The sequence below is a fragment of the Macaca mulatta genome, chromosome 8 (genome assembly GCF_049350105.2).
Source record: "Macaca mulatta isolate MMU2019108-1 chromosome 8, T2T-MMU8v2.0, whole genome shotgun sequence".
Lineage (NCBI taxonomy): Eukaryota > Metazoa > Chordata > Mammalia > Primates > Cercopithecidae > Macaca > Macaca mulatta.
The window spans coordinates 78,391,627-78,411,143 of record NC_133413.1 but is presented as its reverse complement, the minus strand read 5'-3'; the positions used below and the strand labels follow the sequence as shown (position 1 = coordinate 78,411,143).

At 40.2% G+C, this 19,517-nt stretch overlaps 1 protein-coding gene across 2 annotated transcripts in view; it reads left to right on the top strand.

The window, feature by feature from the left end:
- The window catches only part of CPA6 (carboxypeptidase A6), a 310,643-nt gene that overhangs the window by 12,866 nt on the left and 278,260 nt on the right, over positions 1–19,517 (top strand). The window contains exon 1 of one of the 2 annotated variants that reach the window (XM_077943755.1): positions 8,529–8,654. The exons of the other annotated variant lie outside the window; for it this stretch is intronic. The gene's annotated coding sequence lies outside the window, so the exon portion shown is untranslated. Of the gene's footprint in view, positions 1–8,528; positions 8,655–19,517 lie in introns of those variants that run through there. 2 annotated transcript variants of the gene reach the window in all.

Below are 19,517 nucleotides of genomic sequence, written 5' to 3'. Positions count from 1 at the left end.
GGACAGCGGGTCTCAGACCAGCAACATCAGCACCACCTGGGCACTTGTGAGAAACTAAAACTTCTCAGGCCACCTCCCCCTCCCAAATCAGGAGTTCTGGGGGTGGGGCCCAGCAGTCGGGTTTAACAAGCCCACCAGGTGACAGAAGCTAAAATTTGAGAACTGTTGAGGACAAGCAGCAGGGTGACATGGCTGGAGCCTATGGGTCGATGGAATAGTCGTCACTCACGCTTGGTTCCTGCGCTCTGGTCCAGACAGTGTTCAATTTCCTTTTGTTTATCACTGTGAAACCTCAAAATCACCTACAGCTTTCTTCCTCTGTCCTTCGTCTATTCTGTGCATGTTCCTCCACATCTGCCCACCTTTATCAAACCATTTCAAACTCGTACCTCCTCCAGTGCGAGTTCCCAGATTCCACCATCAGCCGTGACCACGCCCTCCTCTGAGAGCCCATGCCACTCTGTCGTGTATAACACTAAGCACGTGCAGCTCTTTATTACAGTTGTATGTGGATGTCCTATCTTTCAGGAAATAAGTAAGTTGAGAGTAAGACGTTGTATCTTCTTATCTATATTCTTACAGTCCCCAAAGAATGTTTGGCATATTCAGTAAAGACTTTCAAAGGAAAAAGGAGGGAGGAAGAGGAGGAAGGAATGAGAGAGAGCGAGGAAGCAATGGGGGGCAGGAAACTAACAAACTGGGAATCGAATTGCTGACACCTGCAGGCAGTTTTATCACACTGGATTTCATCAATGACAAGCAGTGAAAAACAGGAACCATTTGCCCTTATGGCTTTCGGAGGAATGTGGGGATCCCACAGCTGCCACCTGTATGTGCTTAAGGGCAATATTCCCACCCTCCTGCTGATTTCTCCCTGTTCAATGTGTTTTGGGTATCACTCGCACCATTACCCAAATTTGGTCTCAGATATTTTATTTATACAGGCTCCTAAAAGTGACTGGACCGGCATTCTGCTTGGGGGAGGAGATCTCTGAGGCAAAACTGCTGTTTCCTGGCTAGCCTAGAATGGGCACCAGCTGGTCAATACATTTCTTGGCTATTACCTTTTACCAAATTTAGAGAAGCGACCCTTGCCTTTTTGTCATTGCTGCTTTATCCTCTAAGGAATAGACATGAAGTCATCTGACATTATAGATCACTCCTCAATCATTTATTTTGAGCCTAACATCCTCTCTAGTTTTTGACTAATTTTTACAAACCAAAGAATTTCCAGTGTATCTTTCAAAACTTTATTGGTTGTGTTCTTCCTTTAACTCATCTTTTCCTATCTCTTAGATGCCGTGATTCAATAAGAAGAAAGTTTGCTTGCAATTACTATACTTGGTTCCCCTACTCAGATGCCCATACAAATTCCAAGTACCACAGAAACAGAATGGTCCTGGAGAGTACAGTCAGGCTTCCTTTAAAATAAGGCAACAATAAAAATTCAAACACAGAGAGTTGATCAAATAGAGTGCTATGTGGTTTGAAGAGTCGTCAGAATGGGCATTTTCTGAGTCAAGCTCAGCATGCTACGCAGACAGCAGTCCAGCTTGAGGGAAAGCAGGAAATATTCAGACAGAGGTGGTGTGAAATCAGGTAGTCCGTATGAGAAAGGCTTAAAGCCTTAGCCTTGAGTTAAGGAGCTGTGGAAGAAGTGAGAGGATGGGCACTAGCTGAGAGATAACAAAAAGGAAGGGACTCTCCAAGGGTGAAACCACACTGCATAGTTTCTCAAGAAAAAGCATGGCATGCCAAAGGACTTGCCACCATCTTGGCCTCTTTTTGTGTGTGTGAAAAAGCATTTGTTTTTTTCCTTCAAATGCAACTTGTATAGACAGCATTTAATTACAGGGTGAATAGCTCACCATGGACCCAGCTATTGGTACCTTGGTTCTTTCTAGGAAAGGAATCTTAATAAGAAAAAAGATGAAATGGTAAAGTAGAATTATCGCCAATTCAAAGATTCAACCAACTATCCCCAAATTAGGTATTCTAAACCAACTAGTGGAAAGATGCAAAATCAACATGGTCACCCAGTCTCATTTCTATAATAGCAGGATTGCAAATACTTAATGATTTCCTAAGAATGGATAAATTTTATGGTGACTACTTAGCAAGAATTTTGTGCCCTTGAACATACAGTATAATTTATAGTTATTATTCATAGCCTCTGGTAAACATATTGTATTTTTAAGTATTAATCACTCCAAAGATTCTTCTGTTCGTTACATAGGACAATGGAAAGCATTACTCATTTCACTCAATCTAAAGATATCCACTATGATATTCTCATAGTAGAAATAAATATATTTGGTCTTCATCCCCATTTTCTGGCTAACAGCTCCTAAAATCCTTGACTCTCCAAAGTGATATGTCTTTGTGTATGCTAATGAGATGACTGATGATGGGGGCTCCTGGATAGCCTTAGGATGGGAGCTGGTTGCCAGGGAAACCCACCATGTGATTAGAGGGCTGGGACTTTCAGCCCCATCCCCCAACCTCCAGGGAAGTAAAAGGGACTGCAGGTTGCGCTAATCACCAGTGGTCAATGATTTAATCAATTGTGCCCTCATAACCCTTCATAAAAACCCAAAATGGACAGGGTTCAGAGAGCTTCCAGGTTGCTGAACATATGGAAGTGCTGGGAGGTTGGTATCCCCAGAGAGGGTCTGGAAGTTCTGGGACCCCCTCCTACATACCTTGCTCTATGCCTCTCTTCCATCTGGCTCTGTATCTGTATCTTTTATAATAAATGGGTAAACATAAGTGTTTACCTAAGTTCTGTGAGCCATCCTAGCAAATGACCAAACCCAAGGGAGGGGATTATGGGAACCCCTAATTTAAAGCTGGTTGGTCAGAATTTCCAACACCTGAGCTTGAGATTGGCCTGTGAAGTAGGAGGTAGTTATGTGGGACTGGGCCACTAACCTATGAGATCTGGTGCTAGTTCTGGTTAATGTCAGAATTGAATTGAGTTATAGGACGCCCAGCTGGTGTGAGAGAATTGCTCGTTGGGGGAATCCTCCCCCACCCTACATCTGCTAGCAGAAGTGTTCTGTGTTGAATGTTGAGTATAGCAGGAGAAAACGGTTCTTTTCCAACATCACATCTGCTGATTTCAAAAAATAGAAATGGCCAAATTGGGGCCCGTGAGAATAGCACACAAGTCCTAAGCCCTGTAACTTTCTTTACCTGCTATTACCATTAAGAACAGTACAGCTGTTTTGCTTAGGCAGTCCAAGTGATTTATATCTCCTATATTTACATCTCCTATATTTTATAATCTTAAACTATTTGTTTCATCAGGCTCTGAGCAGCTTACAGGGATATTTATTTAATAATTTGACTAAGCCTTGCATACCCATCTTCGTTGCCGTTAATAGAAGATAGTAACTGTTTTCTTCCATCGCTCTTGTTTTCCAGAACATCGCTTAACTTCCTCCTGAGCACTCAGAATGCTCTACAGTAGCACTTATTATTTTGTACTTTATTTAATTGTTTATTCTTCATGACTAAGCTGTACTCTTGGGGGAAGGCACTTCATCTTATTCTTCAAGTCAAGCCTCTACAGAGATTAACAGACACACAGTTTTGTTATTGTTACTCCTGTAGCCACTGAAGTTGAACCACAATAAATTGCCAGTACATGACAGTTTTTAAGTCTTAAAATAACAGTAATTTCAGATGGCTCAATTTAATATAAACTTCAACTCTGAAAAATTAGGGCTTTTTTTCTTGCTATAAAAATATGAGCAGTTTATGTGCAGATTTTCCATTAACGTATCATCAAAGCTTTATCAAGTTTACAGAGAATATTGCCAGAGCTAATGAATTTTAATGTGCAAATGAAACATTAGGTGATCTTATTGACAATGCAGATTCAGCTGCAGTCCCAGGTAGGGCCTGGGACTCTGCATTTCTAATGGGCTTCCAGGTGATGCTGACACTATGGCTCAGGGTAGTAGCAAGTTACTGAATTGCAGGATAAGGAGTCAGGTGATGTGTTAAGTACTAGATCTGCTACTAGCTATCTGTGCTACTTTAGTAAAATCACTTCATCTTTCTGGGCCTTGCTTTCTGTGATGTCCAAGAATTGGGTGGTCTCTTCCTTCTAAGTCCCAGGTTTATGATCCACTGGGGTCACATCTACACATGTGGTTAGAAAGTCCACACAAAATACAGGTTTGGACCACCAGCTCCATCCTCAGCCTGCCTGGGTTCATGTCCTAGTTCTTCCACTTACTAGTGATGTGATAATTGGAAGGGGTTACTTAATATCCCTGTGCCTCAATTTTCTCATCTCTAAAATTGAACTAATATTGAATTAGTTTATATATGTAAAATGCTTAGGCAGAGACTAGGACAAATAAACTCAATAAATGTAAGCTATTTGCAGTATTAATATTCTCTGCAGTTTCATTTCTAAAAAGCTTTCCTAAGGGGATTATCTGAAATGTAGACAAAGATTTAGAGTGCATAGAAAGATGTTTATTACCAATTTATTTCATCTATCAAAACGTGGGATGCTACCTATGTGTTCAACAATGAGAAAGGCTAATTATAGTGCAAATTATAGACCCTTTTGTGCCTGCTGTAAATGTCTATAAATAATTTTTAATGCTCAAGATTCTATAGAAGTAAAGAAAACTTCTCACTCCCCCTCCGAAGGTTGGCAAATGCTGAAAAAAAAGGTATACAAATGTATTAATGTGCATAAACACAGGGGAATCACAGGAGAATGATAACCCAATTCCCCGACGAAGTTTAGAAGTTCATATACTCTTTTGCATAGAGGAGAGGTTAAGTGGGGAGTGTAGGAAATTTTAAGGGATAGTAAATGAATTTTAGGGGAATTGAATGGGCCCAAAGGATAGATAATAGGTTTTTTGTTTTGTTTTGTGTTTTTTTTTTTTTTTTTTTGAGACAGAGTCTTGCTCTGCCACCTAGGCTGGAGTGCAGTGGCGCGATCTCAGCTCACTGCAAGCTCTGCCTCCTGGGTTCATGCTATTCTCCTGCCTCAGCCTCCTGAGTAGCTGGGACTACAGGCACCCACCCCCATGCCTAGCTTATTTTTTTTTGTATTTTTAGTAGAGACGGGGTTTCACCGTGTTAGCTAGGGTGGTCTTAATCTCCTGACCTCGTGATCTGCCCGCCTCAGCCTCCCAAAGTGCTGGGATTACAGGCATGAGCCACCATGCCCAGCCAGATAATAGTTTTTAAATGATTCTAATGGGATGAAGAATAGACAATAGTTTGTGGACAAGTCCTAGGAAGGTAAGGGGCATAACTGCCCTGTGAACAAAGGTTTTCTTATTATGCAGATAAATTCTCCCAGGCAATCTCTCAGAGCAGACCTCAAAAGAATAGATGCAAAGCCTGTCTGGGCATGATGAGAAAGATTTTTAGTCTTTCCTTTTCTCTGGTGATTAATCCTTCCTGGTTAGTTGAGATGCCTGGGGGAGAGGATTTCAAGACAATTGCACTTCTTTTGGAAGAAGTTTTCTGAGTCAGATAAGGGAAGTTCCAGAGACAGCCCCTCCCTGTGGGGGTTAAGGGGGGCAGTGGGGAGCTGCAGATGAGAGGGTTAGACAGTTCTTGGTTCTGAGAAACCACTAAGGTCTTCCAATTTTCTTTAATTTAAAAGTGTTCAGCATGCCAAAGCACCACACTTCGGGGTATTCTGTGAGCCCCAACAATACAATAAAAAAAGAAAATAGGATACAAAGGTATCAATAGTTTCCATTTTGCTATATGATATAGTTAACTATATCTGGGGGGAAAAGCCACAAAATAACAAGTGGTTACTAGGTCCAAGTGACACTGTAACATAGGGTTTTTTTTTTTTCTTTCTCCCTATACCTTTTTCTCTATTTACTAATTCTTCTGCATGAAGCATAAACAACTTTTATATTCAGATTAAAAGTAATTTTAAGCATGTGTAAATTCTCAAAGAGATTTTTTATAATTAACCCTATAGCAAGAATTTCAGCTTCTGTGGTGCCTTGTGCCAAAACCATTCTAGAATCATTGCAAATAAGAATCAGAAGTTAGTAAATTTAACAATACAACACTCAGTGCCAAACTAATGACTGAAAAGAAAAACAAGCATGTTCCTCCTTTATTTCTAACTGAAAATGAGATTGTTGAATATTCCAATGAAGCATTAAATGGCCAAAGTGGCTGTCTTGCTGAGTGTCACATAGATACTGGAGAGATGTGAAACAGAGGAGCAGGGCTCGAGGCCTTTCAGCTTAGAATAATGCCAGAACTTCCCTGCATCATGCTGATATATGCATTTGGGTAAATGGATTTTCAAATAGATATTCTTCAGTGGTCTCAATATCATAGTATGATTAAATCTGTATTTAGATTTTTATTTAAAAGCTAGGAAAAAAGCATTTGAAATGACTGGAGGGAGAATTCATTACATTTTCATATGTATTCCACTATAAACATGTATTTTTCCAAGCCTGAACAAGCCCATTTTAAGAAGACTTTCTGGAAAAAATATTTGCCAGCAGTTTCTTGCACCATCAATTACTTTTTAAAACTACAATAATAGCGATCATTAGAACCTAGTCTAGGTTAAACGTCTTCATTTGCCAAAGAAGGCTAGGGGCTATTTTTTCTTGCCTCTGTGAGGTATGGATTGAGAGGAAAGTTTGTCTGCATAAATTTTCTACTGCTACCCCACTGCTTGATAAAATTCCTCTTCCTTAATCTTTTCTGACTTTTCATCACTTTGAACTTCTCGCTGTTTGAGTAGACATCACCAGTGATCTACACATACTTCATTATCTCCCTAACCAGTAACCTCAACCTGAAAACTATAAGAAAAAGAATTTCTGAATAAAAATTATTTTTCAATCACTTACAAGTCATTTTTCTTCTTGGCCTCTCTCTTGCTCTCATGAATTCTAGAACCTTGATCAAAAAGGCTTTTGTCTTAAAACTCAGGCTTTTGGTTAAAGAATGTTGAAAAATCTTAAATTTGCAGCTTAGTGACAGATCATAGCATAAATCTGGGGTACCCACTGTATTCAAGAAAAAAAATTATCTCCAAAGTAGAATGGTCAAAAAAACATTACATATCTAAAATTTATTTTATCTCATTCTTATGTACATTTTAATTTTTCATGTTTTATAATATAAATAGGCCAAGCATGGTGGCTTATGCATGTAATCCCAGCACTTTGGGAGGCTGAGGCAGGAGGATTGCTGAACCAGGAGGATTGCTTGAGGCCAAGATTGCTTGAGACCAGCCTGAGCGACACAGCAAGACCTTGTCTCTACAAAAACAATTTTAAAATAAAACCCAGGCACAGTGGCCCAAGCCTGTGGTCCTAGCTACTCTAGAGGCAGAGGTGAGAGGATCCCTTGAGCCCAGGAGTTCAAGGCTGCAGCAAGTTATGGTTGTGCCACTGCACTCCAGCCTGGGTGACAGAGTGACTCCATCTCTAAAAAAAACAAAATGTAAAATACTGGTACACTTAAAGTCTATGGAGATTGAAGTTGCTCACAATTTTCAGTCATGAAGTTTTGAAAATGGAGGTGATGATGATCTCAAAGTTCTCTTGTTCGCCAACAACAGCATATACTGAGGCCTATATTCATTTATTTGTTAAATTTGTATTGAGCACCTACATGTCCCAAATTTTTTTAGATATTAGGAATATAAAGGGCTCACACTAAGGCAGAAAAAAAGCACCTGTTTTGTTAAGCCCATAATTTCATGAGGAAAACAAACAATGCACAAGTAAACAGTTATAAACTCTTACAACAGCTATGATGTAAATAAACAAGATACTGTGGCTTTTATTTACTCATTCAACAAATGTTTATTGATCATCCAATACATACCTGGAACCATGCTAAGCACTCTACACAAAATGGACATGATCCTTGCTTTCACTGAATTTCCACTCTAGCCCAGGTAGCAGACTATTCTAGCCCAGGTAACTCAGATTAATTACAACTGTGACTGAAGTTATAAAGGAGTTCTCATTTATAACTTGGTAGCACAGAATGCTAACAACTCGGAAGGAACTGATGACCAAAAATTGGGGGATGAGTCTAAGATGGAAGAGGCCTTCCTGAAGATGTTATCCTTGAGGCAGGGCCTTGAATGTTGAGGAATTTGTTGGGCATGGCTGTGAGAACAGATCAGAGCTGTTGAGAGAAGTGTAGTCTCCAACTTGGGAAAAGGAAGCAAGGGGTACGTGATTGCTCCCGTTGTTTATTGATTATTTTTAATTGTGTGGTTTTAAGGGAAACTGGGCCGAATGGCTTACTGTCAGTTGTATACAGGACTTTAGACTTCGCAAAGCACTTTCTCTTGGGTTGTCTCAGTTGTTCCTCATCTATGTCTGTGGTATGCAAGTAGTTGCTTTCAATTCTCATAGATGTAAGTGCTACACAGGTGCCTTCTCAAAACTTATTTCTAAACTCTGCAAGTAGATGTGCCCTTCCGTTGTAGGGCACACCTGAAACTGGTGAAGTGGTGCTCAGTGGGGCCTTTTGCTTTGTGTACAGAGCTTTGTGAATATAAGCTTTTGGCTTCAAGAAGCATTGAGCTGCCGTAGGTTGGCTGCAGAGTTGAAAGGGGACAGTGGGGGCACACGTCAAAAGGACGACTCAGCTGTGATTAGAAGGTACGTGACATTTACCAAAGGCAACACACCTCATGAGGAAATCAGACCCTGGTGCCAAGAGGCCCTACAGCTCGAGAAAGGAGGTGGGTGTGAGAAGGCCATGTAGGAGGAGAGACACCCACTCATTGATGTATCTGATGTAAACAAGCACAGGGTCTACATTTTAAACACGGGGGGCTTCAGAAACAGTGTGTCAGAGAGGGAAAAAAGTCAGTAAATTTGTATCCTTTGCTCATTTTTTTTATTTTTAATTTTGCATTTTCTCACCAGTTTTTGAGAGAACCATGTATTAGAGGTATTAATCCTTCGTGTATCATATCTGTAACCCATGCTTTATCAATCTGTCATTTGTCTTTTGACTTTGTCTATGAGAAAAAGAGCAATAGAAATCATATTAATGGTTATAATTCAAATCTACCATTAGTTTTTCTTTCTTTGTGGTATTTAGTTTTAGCTTGTTCAAAAAGATCAAATATTGCTCCCACTCAAAACTATATAAATATTCTAGGATTGTTTTCCTGCTGATTTTGCATAATTTTTCTTTTTTACGTTTAGATCTTTATATGGAATTATTTTTTTGTACACAGTGTAAGGAAGAATGTAACTTAATTTTATCCCAGAGGGCCATTTACAGAAGAGAATATGCAAAGAAAAACTAACTTACATAAAAAGGCACATTTCACTCACAAGGAAATGCAAATTAAAACAATTAAGTGTTTTAATTTTTCCCATAGATAGAAAATGCTTAGTGCTGGTGAGGATGAGGAAGCAACTGGAACTGTAGTGCCAGAGAGAAGGTGAAATTGTTATAACCGCTTCAGAAAGTAATCAGCTGAATCTAATAAAAGTTATGCTCCTCCGCCACACACGGTGGCTTACGCCTGTAATCCTAACACTTTGGGAGGCCAAAGAGGGTGGATTCCTTGAGCCTAGGAGGTCAAGACAAGTCTAGGCAACGTGGTGAGACCCTCGTCTCTATTTAAATAAAAATTTCTATATGTAAGAAAAAGTTTTAAGAGTTAAGATCCTCACACCCTTTTGATAAATCCTGTTAGAAAATACCTGTCTAAAATAATTAGCTTGTGTGTTAAAATTGTAGCACTGTATGTGGTGATTTTTTTAAAAGCTGAAAACAAAGTCCATCAATAAGGGAACAATAGAAAAATCATGATATATCTGTAATATGGAATGTTATGAGGCTATTACAAAGAATGAGTTATGGCATATATTGAACTACAGGGGTGCGAGTGATATATTTTTAAATGAAAATGGAGTTTGAGAGTAATATGTATGATTCTATTTTGGAAATGTGCTAATTTTTAGAGTGGAGGGAAGTTTTAGGGGATGTTTAGGTTTTTCTTTTGGTGGGGAGGAAATGGTGGCAGTGGTAATTTGTGAGCATACATCAACTTCCCCCTTTAACATTAAAATGGTCTGGTATACCAACATGAGAGATTTAGTTTTATTATATAGTGATGTATTTCATACTAACTGAACTAAGAAGAAACCTGGGTTCCATTTTGATTTACACGTCTTGGACGTGTCATTGTGTTCCTGGCATCTCTTCTTCCCAACACATGATGAGGAAATAAAGAAAAAATATCAAGTGCTCCAAATGTCCCTGAAATAAGGGTATCATAGGGCTAGAGGATAATCTGTACCCTACAATTTGTAAGCTCTGGTTAAAGGCCAAGATTTCCAAGTTTATAAATTAGTATCTCAGTTTCAGCCCACCAGGGAAGGACCATCATTTTTTTCATTTGAGCAAGGTTTGGTACCATGATGCTCATACTTAGCATATAGGAAATGTAAGCTCAGACCAGGTCACAGCCTGGTTTACTTCACTGAACACATCTAGAAGGAACTGAGCAGCTCTCAAAGCTGATTTTTTTATAGAATTACCTGCAGAAAAAATGCAACTACAAACACCCTGGGCTTGCCGCAGATGTACTGAATTGGAGTATCCAGAAATTGGACCCAGGAATTTATTTTTTTAAGTGATTACCAGGTGGTTCTGATGCATCTCATCTATAGATAATTTGGGAACTATTGATGAAATCTAGTAAATGAAGTCAAGCTGCCTGCTGAAGGTAAAATATAGGCTGTGATAGCAATGTTAAAAGAGAAACCTTAGACAAATTTAACAGAGTTTAGCTGAGCAAAGAATAATTCCAAAATCAGGCAGTTCCGGAAACACAATAGATTCAGAGAGGCTCCAATGCTACCTCGTGGTCCAAGATTTATGAGCAGAGAAAGGAATATGACATACAAAAAATGTAAGTGAGGTACAGAAACATTCAGGTTGGTTACAGCTTGGCATTTGCCTTACTTGAACCCAGTTTGAACAATTGGCTTCCACTGACTGGCCAAAACTACTACTTTGGCCATTGACTGGCCAAAACTACTCTTGGCACAAGAGTAGGCTACAGTCCAGTTACATCTCTAGTTAAGTTATGGTTCCCTATGTTTGGAGAAACCTTTAAGATATGTAAATAGGCAGGTTTAGGCTAAACATAATGGCAACAGGCATTTTGAAAGCCCCTACCATAAGAAAGTACCTTTTAGTGCTAAGTCCCCGTGAACAGCAGGCAAAATTTGTAAAATTCAAACATGCAAAATTTCTGGGTTTTTTTTCTCACTTTTGAGAAGCCATTGATCTGTGATAGGGTTTTTTTGTTAAAGTAACTTACCAGCCTTGCCACAGAAAGTATAACGCTGCACCTCTATCATTCATCTGCACCTGACCTTCCCTGTCAGTGTCCTGATACTAGTTATATTGTGGTGTCCAGCCTATACTTTGTTTCAAAAACTCAGTCATCTGGGGGACAAGGTACTTCAAAAACTTTGCAAAAGTAAAGCTAGTATGCAAATCCTAGTTGTATATTCCCCTGCTTCTTCTCTGAGTAGTGGATGTGTGACTTATTTAAAAGTCAAAAGAAAATCTGTTAACACCAGACCTTCAATATCTGAAACCCTTAAAGACTATTACCACTAACAGAGAAAGACCAAGTTGAAAGGGAACCTTTTAGAAAGACTGCGACAAAGCAAATGGCACGCATGGTATTTCTCTTTAGCCTCTAAGGCAGTAAAGTACCAGATGTCATACAACAAAGTCTGAGAAGACCTTGTAACCTAATGGGCGTAGCCAGAGTACTCAGCTTTAAAAAGCTCTTGTGCTTATAAAAGGAAGTGAGTTGGCATCATTAACTCCATATGTTAGACTTAGGAATTTTTTGGCCAGCCTGCTTTGATTTATTCAAACAGTTGTAATGTTTAACCTTTATATTAAAATGGAGAGTATAAGTAAATGTTTGTTCAACCCTTAATATGGAGTTTCTCACATAGTGGGTTGCTTCGTAAATATTTGGTGCCTCCCAATTGTGCAGTTGGAAGAGGAGAGATCAACTCAGGTTGATCTTTCTTAGGTTGAATAAGCTATGCGAAGTATACATTGACTGCGTCTCTCGTGGAGGCAGCCGGGAAGTGATCAACATGGTAAAGAGACTCTGGAGCAGAACTATATCTGAACGCACAGCCCCTCATTCAAAGAAGTTAAAAGTGAGCCGTTTGTCAAGGTTCAGGGTACACAATGCAGCAATATAAAATTACCCAAGGGCCTATCCGTTTTGACCACTCTTTTCTTTTGTTAAATTCTGTTTCCTTGAAGTCTGTGGACTAATGTAAATAAATGTGGCCCTCACACTTTTCTGACCACTTCCCCTTTTTCTCCATCACTGGATCCCATCCCTTCCCGCCCCTTTCTGATGCTTAGGTGACCATTTGGGGCTCAGCGTCTGTAAGCACTGAGTTCTCTGTCTCAGGGTCATTGGTCATTTTCATGGCTTAGCTATTGCCTGTGTTCTGATGACTCTCGAGCCTGCATTTCCTGCCCTGGCTTCTTACCTACAACTCAGTACCATATGTCCAGTTGGCTGCTGGACACTCATGTGGATGCATGGACGCCAACTTCTCTAAAATAGTTCATCATTTTATTCCACATACAATCTTCCCTGCCGTGTTTCGTTATTCTCATTCAATTTAGAGAAACCCAGCCACCCGGAATCAAAACCTCATTTTTCTTTCTCCCCTAGTTCAGTCGCTTACTAAGTCTTGTCGCTCCTGTCACAGTCTTTTCCCAGGGCTTCATTTCTCTCATGCCGCCGTCATTATTTCATGCCTGCATGGCTGTCACAGCCTCCTACCTTGCCTCTCTGCTTCCAGTTTCACCCCCTCCAATCCACTGTGCACATCAGTACCAACTTAATCTTCTGAAAGCGCCTTTTTGTTATGTCGCTCTGCTGATCCAAAACACTTCAGTGGATCATGACAACTCAAGAATCAAGTCCAAACTCATTTGTCTGACATCCAAGGCCCTCCATAACTTGGCCCACTGCAGTCCTTGACTTTCCCCTTTAATTTTTTTTTTCCCTGAAATAAATCCTGTTCTGGTCAGAGTGGTCTTTCCCCAATACTGACCACAGCATGCCCACACCCCATTCCCTCCATCTGTATCCACTCGGGATGCTACCCTCATTCTTTCCTCCTGAGTTGTCCCTGACCTTCAGCCACTCATTTTAATGCTCCAAAAAGATGTATTGCTTTGACTAGATTTGGAGCCTAGCTTGTTGTCTTGATGATGATTTTCAATTCAACTTGCCCAAAAGAATAAGAGAGGAAAAAAAAAAAAAACAACATATAGGCAGCAAGACTCAGCTTTTCCCCCTACCTAAGGTTCAAACAGCGAGATAGATCCATGAATTAAATTTAACCCTTGGCCAGGTGTGGTGGCTCACGCCTGTAATCCCTGCACTTTGGGAGGCCAAGGTAGGCAGATCACAAGGTCAGGAGATTGAGACCAGCCTGGCCAATATGGTGAAACCCCGTCTCTACTAAAAATACAAAAATTAGCTGGGCATGGTGATGTGTGCCTGTAATCCCAGCTACTCGGGAAGTTGAGGCAGGAGAATCACTTGAACCCAAGAGTTGGAGGTTGCAGTGAGCCGAGATCATGCCACTGCACTCCAGCCTGGTGACGGAGTGACACTCCATCTCAAAAACAAAAAACCTTCAACTGTCTATGCGCAGATAACCCATATCTCCTACAATTGGAAAATCTGTGCTTGGGGAAAGGTATCAGTCCAGATTAAGATGTGGAGAAGAGACTTTTGGCAGAGAAACACTTTCTGAGTCACCAAATGAAAAAATGCCTGTATGGGTATTATCTGACATGCACATGTACCTTTCTCCATAGCCGGTACATAACCCATAGTCCTAGCCTAGGTGAATGAGGCAACAGGCATAGACCTGAAAGATTTTCATAAGATTTTGCAAATTCTGTGCTCCTGACCCTTATCCAGAAAAGTAACTTCTTATTTTCTCTGGCTATAATTTTCTTAACCCAAACTGGCTTTTAAAACATTAAAAAAATACCTCACAATTCTTAAAACCCTTGCACGAGTTTCTGGATAGTTACCTTGTTTTCTCAAATGTGACAACCAGGAGTCATTAGGACTTAAAATATTTTGTTGTGTGAGTTGGGGGGTCTTTAAGAATAAGTTAGGTATTCTAGAAAATGGTGGACCCGGAGAATGAACCAAGGTAGGCTGGCTTAGGAGAGGACAATTGTAGCTCTTCTAAGAGGCAAAACATAATGAATGTCACACACACACGTCTGTGGTCTTTTAGTGTTATAGACTCAGCCGCAAAGGTGTTTATCTCCCGAAAGCCTGCTTCCGCTAACAGTATACCCACTAGACTAGAATCAAGGTGTTAACAGGGCCATATTCCCATTGAACTCTCAGGGAGAATCAGGCCCTTGCCTCTGCCACTTTCTGGTAACAGCCAGTTTATGGCCAACTCCCTCCTGGCTCTTCCTCCATGGTCCTATTGCCCTCCCTTCTCTTCTGTATCAAATCTCCCTCAGCCTCTCTCTTAAAAGTACACTAGCAATTGCACCGAAGGCCCACTAGGACACTCCAGAGTCATGTCCCATTTCAAAATCCTTAACTTAATCGCATCTGCAAGTGTCCTCTCTTTTGCCACAAAAGGTAATATTTACAGATCCCAGGGATATCTTTTGGGAGGCCATTCTTTAGCCTACCACAATGATGAACTATTATTATTTTGTCTAGCTCAAATACCACATAGTTAAGCTCTTAAATCATAAAGCAGCAAGATGTCAAAGAATATATACCATATGGGTAACAGTGGTTATCTCTTGGGAGTGCTTGGTGGGGGATTTTCATTTTCAATATATGTTTTTGAAGAATTTTATAGAGAGCGTGTGATTGGTATGTCTGTATTTGGGGATAAAACAGTAAGGCTTAAGCAGAGAAAAGATACTTCCGGCAATTCTAAAAGAAGCCAACAATGTCCCAATTGGGTACCTCTACTCTTGTTGTCATAGCACTTATTTCCAGCTCTCTCTCCCTCCCCTGTACAGCTGTGCTCTTTTCTCTCATCCGTACAGTTTGGATTGAAAACACACTTCAGGCAATTACATCCAAACTGGGTGTACTTGGCCTCAGAGTCCCTGCTATTCCCTCTGTTGCAGGCTATTTTTCCTAATTTCCTCCTTCAAAGACCAAAGAAGTGTACAGAAGGAAGGGGATGAGGAGAATAATTAGAAGAAATAAGAAATTTCTTTTTTTTTTTTTTACACACACTGTGAGATCTCTTCATTCTGTTATTGTTCCTTTTTTTTTTTTCTTCCCTCAAGAAGGGCTGCAATATCCTACTACATAGAAACAAACATACTCCACCCTCATTTCCAAAACCCTACCATTTGTGGAATGGTATGCTGCTAACTATATATCATTATTCATTTTCTCAACCTGTATTTGTGAAGCAGTTGGCTATTTTTCAGGTACTATGAACAGCTGGCTGAACATACAGTGATGAATAAGATAAAGACTGCAAAAGGAAAATAAATCTGGGTGCCCCAAAATTACTAAGCCAAAAGGAAAAGTCAAACTGGGAACAGCATCAGGCAAACCTGCCTCCCACTTTATTCCTAAATAAGATAGCTACAAATATTTAAAAATAAAAGAAGCTACATACGTCCCTTACAATGTGCCTACAAGGAAATTCCTCGTGGACAAAGGACAGAAATCAAAGCCATTCTTCTGTTCACCTTTGACAAATTCATATCTGATTGCTTCCTCTGCCCTGTTGTTTCACTAAGATAGACTCTGAGGCATAAGTGATTATTCCTCTACCCTCCTCTTGCATGTAAATTGTGTATTCAGTGAAAAGCTAATCAGAGACTCATAAGTATGTAACATTTGTTGCCTATCTGCCTCTGACCTGGAAACCGCCTTCCCTGCCTTTCCAGACCAAATCAATGTACACCTTACACGTATTGATTGATGTCTCATCTCTCCCTAAAATGTATAGGACCTGTATCTTGTGCCGACCTATCTCATCCTATGACTTAGAATGTCTAACCTCCTGGGAATGCAACCCAGTAGGTCTCAGACTCATTTTACCCAGCACCTATTCAAGGTGGAGTTGCTTTGGCTCAAGCGCCTCTGACACTTCTCTTTTTTTTTTTTTTTTTTTTTGAGATGGAGTCTCACTCTGTCACCCAGGCTGGAATACAATGGCATGGGCTCACTGCAACCTCCGCCTCCCGGGTTCAAGTGATTCTCCTGCCTTGGCCTTTTGAGTAGCTGGAATTGCAGGTGCCTGCCACCATACCCAGCTAATTTTTGTATTTTTAGTAGAGATGGGGTTTCACCGTGTTGGTCCGGCTGATCTTGAACTCCTGACCTCAGGTGATCCAGCTGCCTTGGGCTCCCAAAGTGTTGGAATGACAGGCCTGAGCCACCATACCCGGCCCACTGCTATTTCTTTAACATCCAGTTTCTTTTCAAGTGCCTTAGAAAGTCTGAAGGGTCCATATGTCTGATAACCCAAGTATACATTTTGAATTACAAATGTTTCCTTCTAAAGGAGATTTTGTTATGCTAATGGACAAATGTGTAAACCCCATAATTAGTCTATAAATTCATTAAAGAACTATAGTCACTATTATGTTATGACCATTTGGCCATACTGAAAAGGCATTTGTACTTATGAGCAACAGAGGACATTTTCCACTGTTTTGGAAATAACCGAGTGTTTTTACTTGTATGTGTAATCAGACTTTTAATTAAATCAACTTGGTTTATCACTAGGTGCAATCACAGAGGTAAACACAGCTGGTGTGGGCATGTGGCTGGAATACACTGGAAAATGGAAGTGAGAGATCTGTTAAAAAACTGCCAATAAATCTTCCTTTTATTCACTTCAAACATTGCAGAGAGTTGCTAGTTTTCACTAAATGAAGGCAGCAGTAAAGTGACTTCCTGAGTGGCATGAGCCATCTAGCAAATTATGGAACCTGAGAAGGGGGTCATGGGAACCCCCAGTTTATAGCCAATTGGTCAGAAATAAGGGAGGCCCAGAACTTAGAATTGGCACTGGAAGTAGAGGCAGGCTTGTGAGGCTGAGCCCTTAAATCTGCAGCAGGGTCTGTGCTAACTCTGGGTAGTCAGCATCAGACTGGAATTTAATCACAGGACACCCAGTTGGTAGCAGTTGCATTAGAGAATTGGTTGGTATGGAGGAAAAAAAAAGCCCACATTTGGTGTCAGAAATATTGTGGGTAAAAATGGCTAAGCTGCCAAAGAGTAGTTCTCTTATCGGTAACTTAAGGAGGATCTCATCCCAAGGGAGGTGCCTTTTCTAATACTGGAAGCCTATGATAGCTCCTTGTGTCTTTTAGTTGCTTGGTTTAGTCTGGGCTTTAAAAATGTATGTATTTTTAAATTCTCAAATGACACTATAAGCTCAATGAGAGTAGAAAGGGATCCCAACAGTATTGGATGCAACATAAAGTTTTTATCATACTTGTCTCTAATTGAGTGTTACCACTCCTGTTTCTACGAAGTCTATTTCCAGTAAGCCCAGTCTGTGAGCTGTCACTTTGCCAATAAAACAACTGAGAGAGCTAAGGCAGGCACTTAATTCTGAGCTTTATTTATTTATTTACTCACTTTACTTACTCTGTCACCCAGACCAGAGTGCAGTGGTGCTATCATGGCTGACTGCAGCCTCTGACCTCAGCCTTCCAAGTAGCTGGGACTACAGGTACACACCACCACACCTGGCTAATTTTTTTTTTTTAACCTTTCTAGAGACAGGGTCTCCCTATGTTGCCCAAATTGGGCTCATGTGAACCTCCTGCCTCTGCCTCCCAAAGTGCTGGGATTACAATTTAAGCTTTAAACATTAATGAATGAAGGCAGACTTTAGCTCAGAATTAGGATACTAGGAGATACTCTTAAGATCTTTGGGGAATCATCACCACCTGAGCACAGTTTTCTCTATCTTCAGTCAACACCCTTCTCATTTCTCCTCAGTTGGGGCAAATTCTCCTTTTTAGTCACTTTCCACTCTGATTTTGAGTATCCCTAATACCCCAGGGATTTCATTACTGGACTAATCCTCTATAGAGTGGAGACAGGGTGAAGAAATAATGTGTAACTTATGTACCCCATAATATATTTCATTTGGGTGTAATAAATAGATGTATTTATGATCAGAATTCAAACTTATGGATGCTTGGAACACTTAAATGCAACCTTCTAAAGAGCCCTGTTTCCAGGCAAAAATTTTAACCTTGATATTAAAAAAAAAATTTTTTTAACATGGCAATTATTTTAATTTGGTGCTTATGTAAAACCAGAAGGATTAAAATTCATATGTAGCTGGCTTTTAACAGTCACCAGAGCACCTGAATTTCAGCTTAGTCCCTGTGCTAAGAAAGAAAAGCGGAAAGTAAATAGCAATTGAATGCTGCTATAAATCAGAAATGTATGCAACAGTTAATTTAAGGTAGAAAACTAAAGCAGCGCTTCCACTGGCCAGTATATTGTAAAATCTGTCTTCTCTTAGAATTAAAGAAAAACTAAATGAGGCCATTTGGAGGCTGGAAACACTTTAGAAATGTTCACTGTGTCAAATGCTATGATGGAAACTGCAATTATAAATCTGAGTGACTCAGAAACAATGGATGAAATATTCCCAGGCTGCCTATAAACTACCCAGGGCATTTACTGTCTACTACTTGTTACACAAAATGTGTGTGTTCCAAGTTCTACCAAGCTTAATTGCTAGTGCAGGGAGAGGTTTCTCCCCACTCTTTTTTACTAAAGCAGAGCCACGAGCTGATTACATGGAATACATGGCTTGTTAGGACCAATGATAAAACCCAAAACAAAGAAATGACATTGCTAAATATCCATGCAGACCCGCTACTTAATCGGGTTCTCTCTATTTAGACTTCATCCTCTACCAAAACAAAACTTCAGGTACGGTAGTCACCCCCACTTATCCACGGTTTCACTTGTTTGTTACCTGAGATCAACTGGTTTCAGTTTGTTACCTGAGATCGACTGTGGTCTGAAAATATTAAATGCTGATCATTTTAACAGACAAAAGGTACAGTAGTCCTCCCTTGTTCATGGGGGATATGTTCCAGAATCCCCAGTGGATGCCTGAAGCTGAGGCCAGTACTGAACCTTGTTTATACACACACACACACACACACACAAACACACACACACACACACACACACACGCCTATAAAGTTTAATGTGTACATTACAAAGAGATTAATGACTAATAATAAATAGAACCATTTATTATTTTAATCTTGACTCTTCGCACTTTGGGGCCATGATTGAGGGAAATAAGGGTTCCTGGAACCCAAAGACTGCAATACTGTGACAGTGGACCTGATAACCAAGAGGGCGGCTAAGTGACTCACAGGTGGGTCCATGTACAGTGTGGGGATGCTGGACAAAGGGATGATTCACA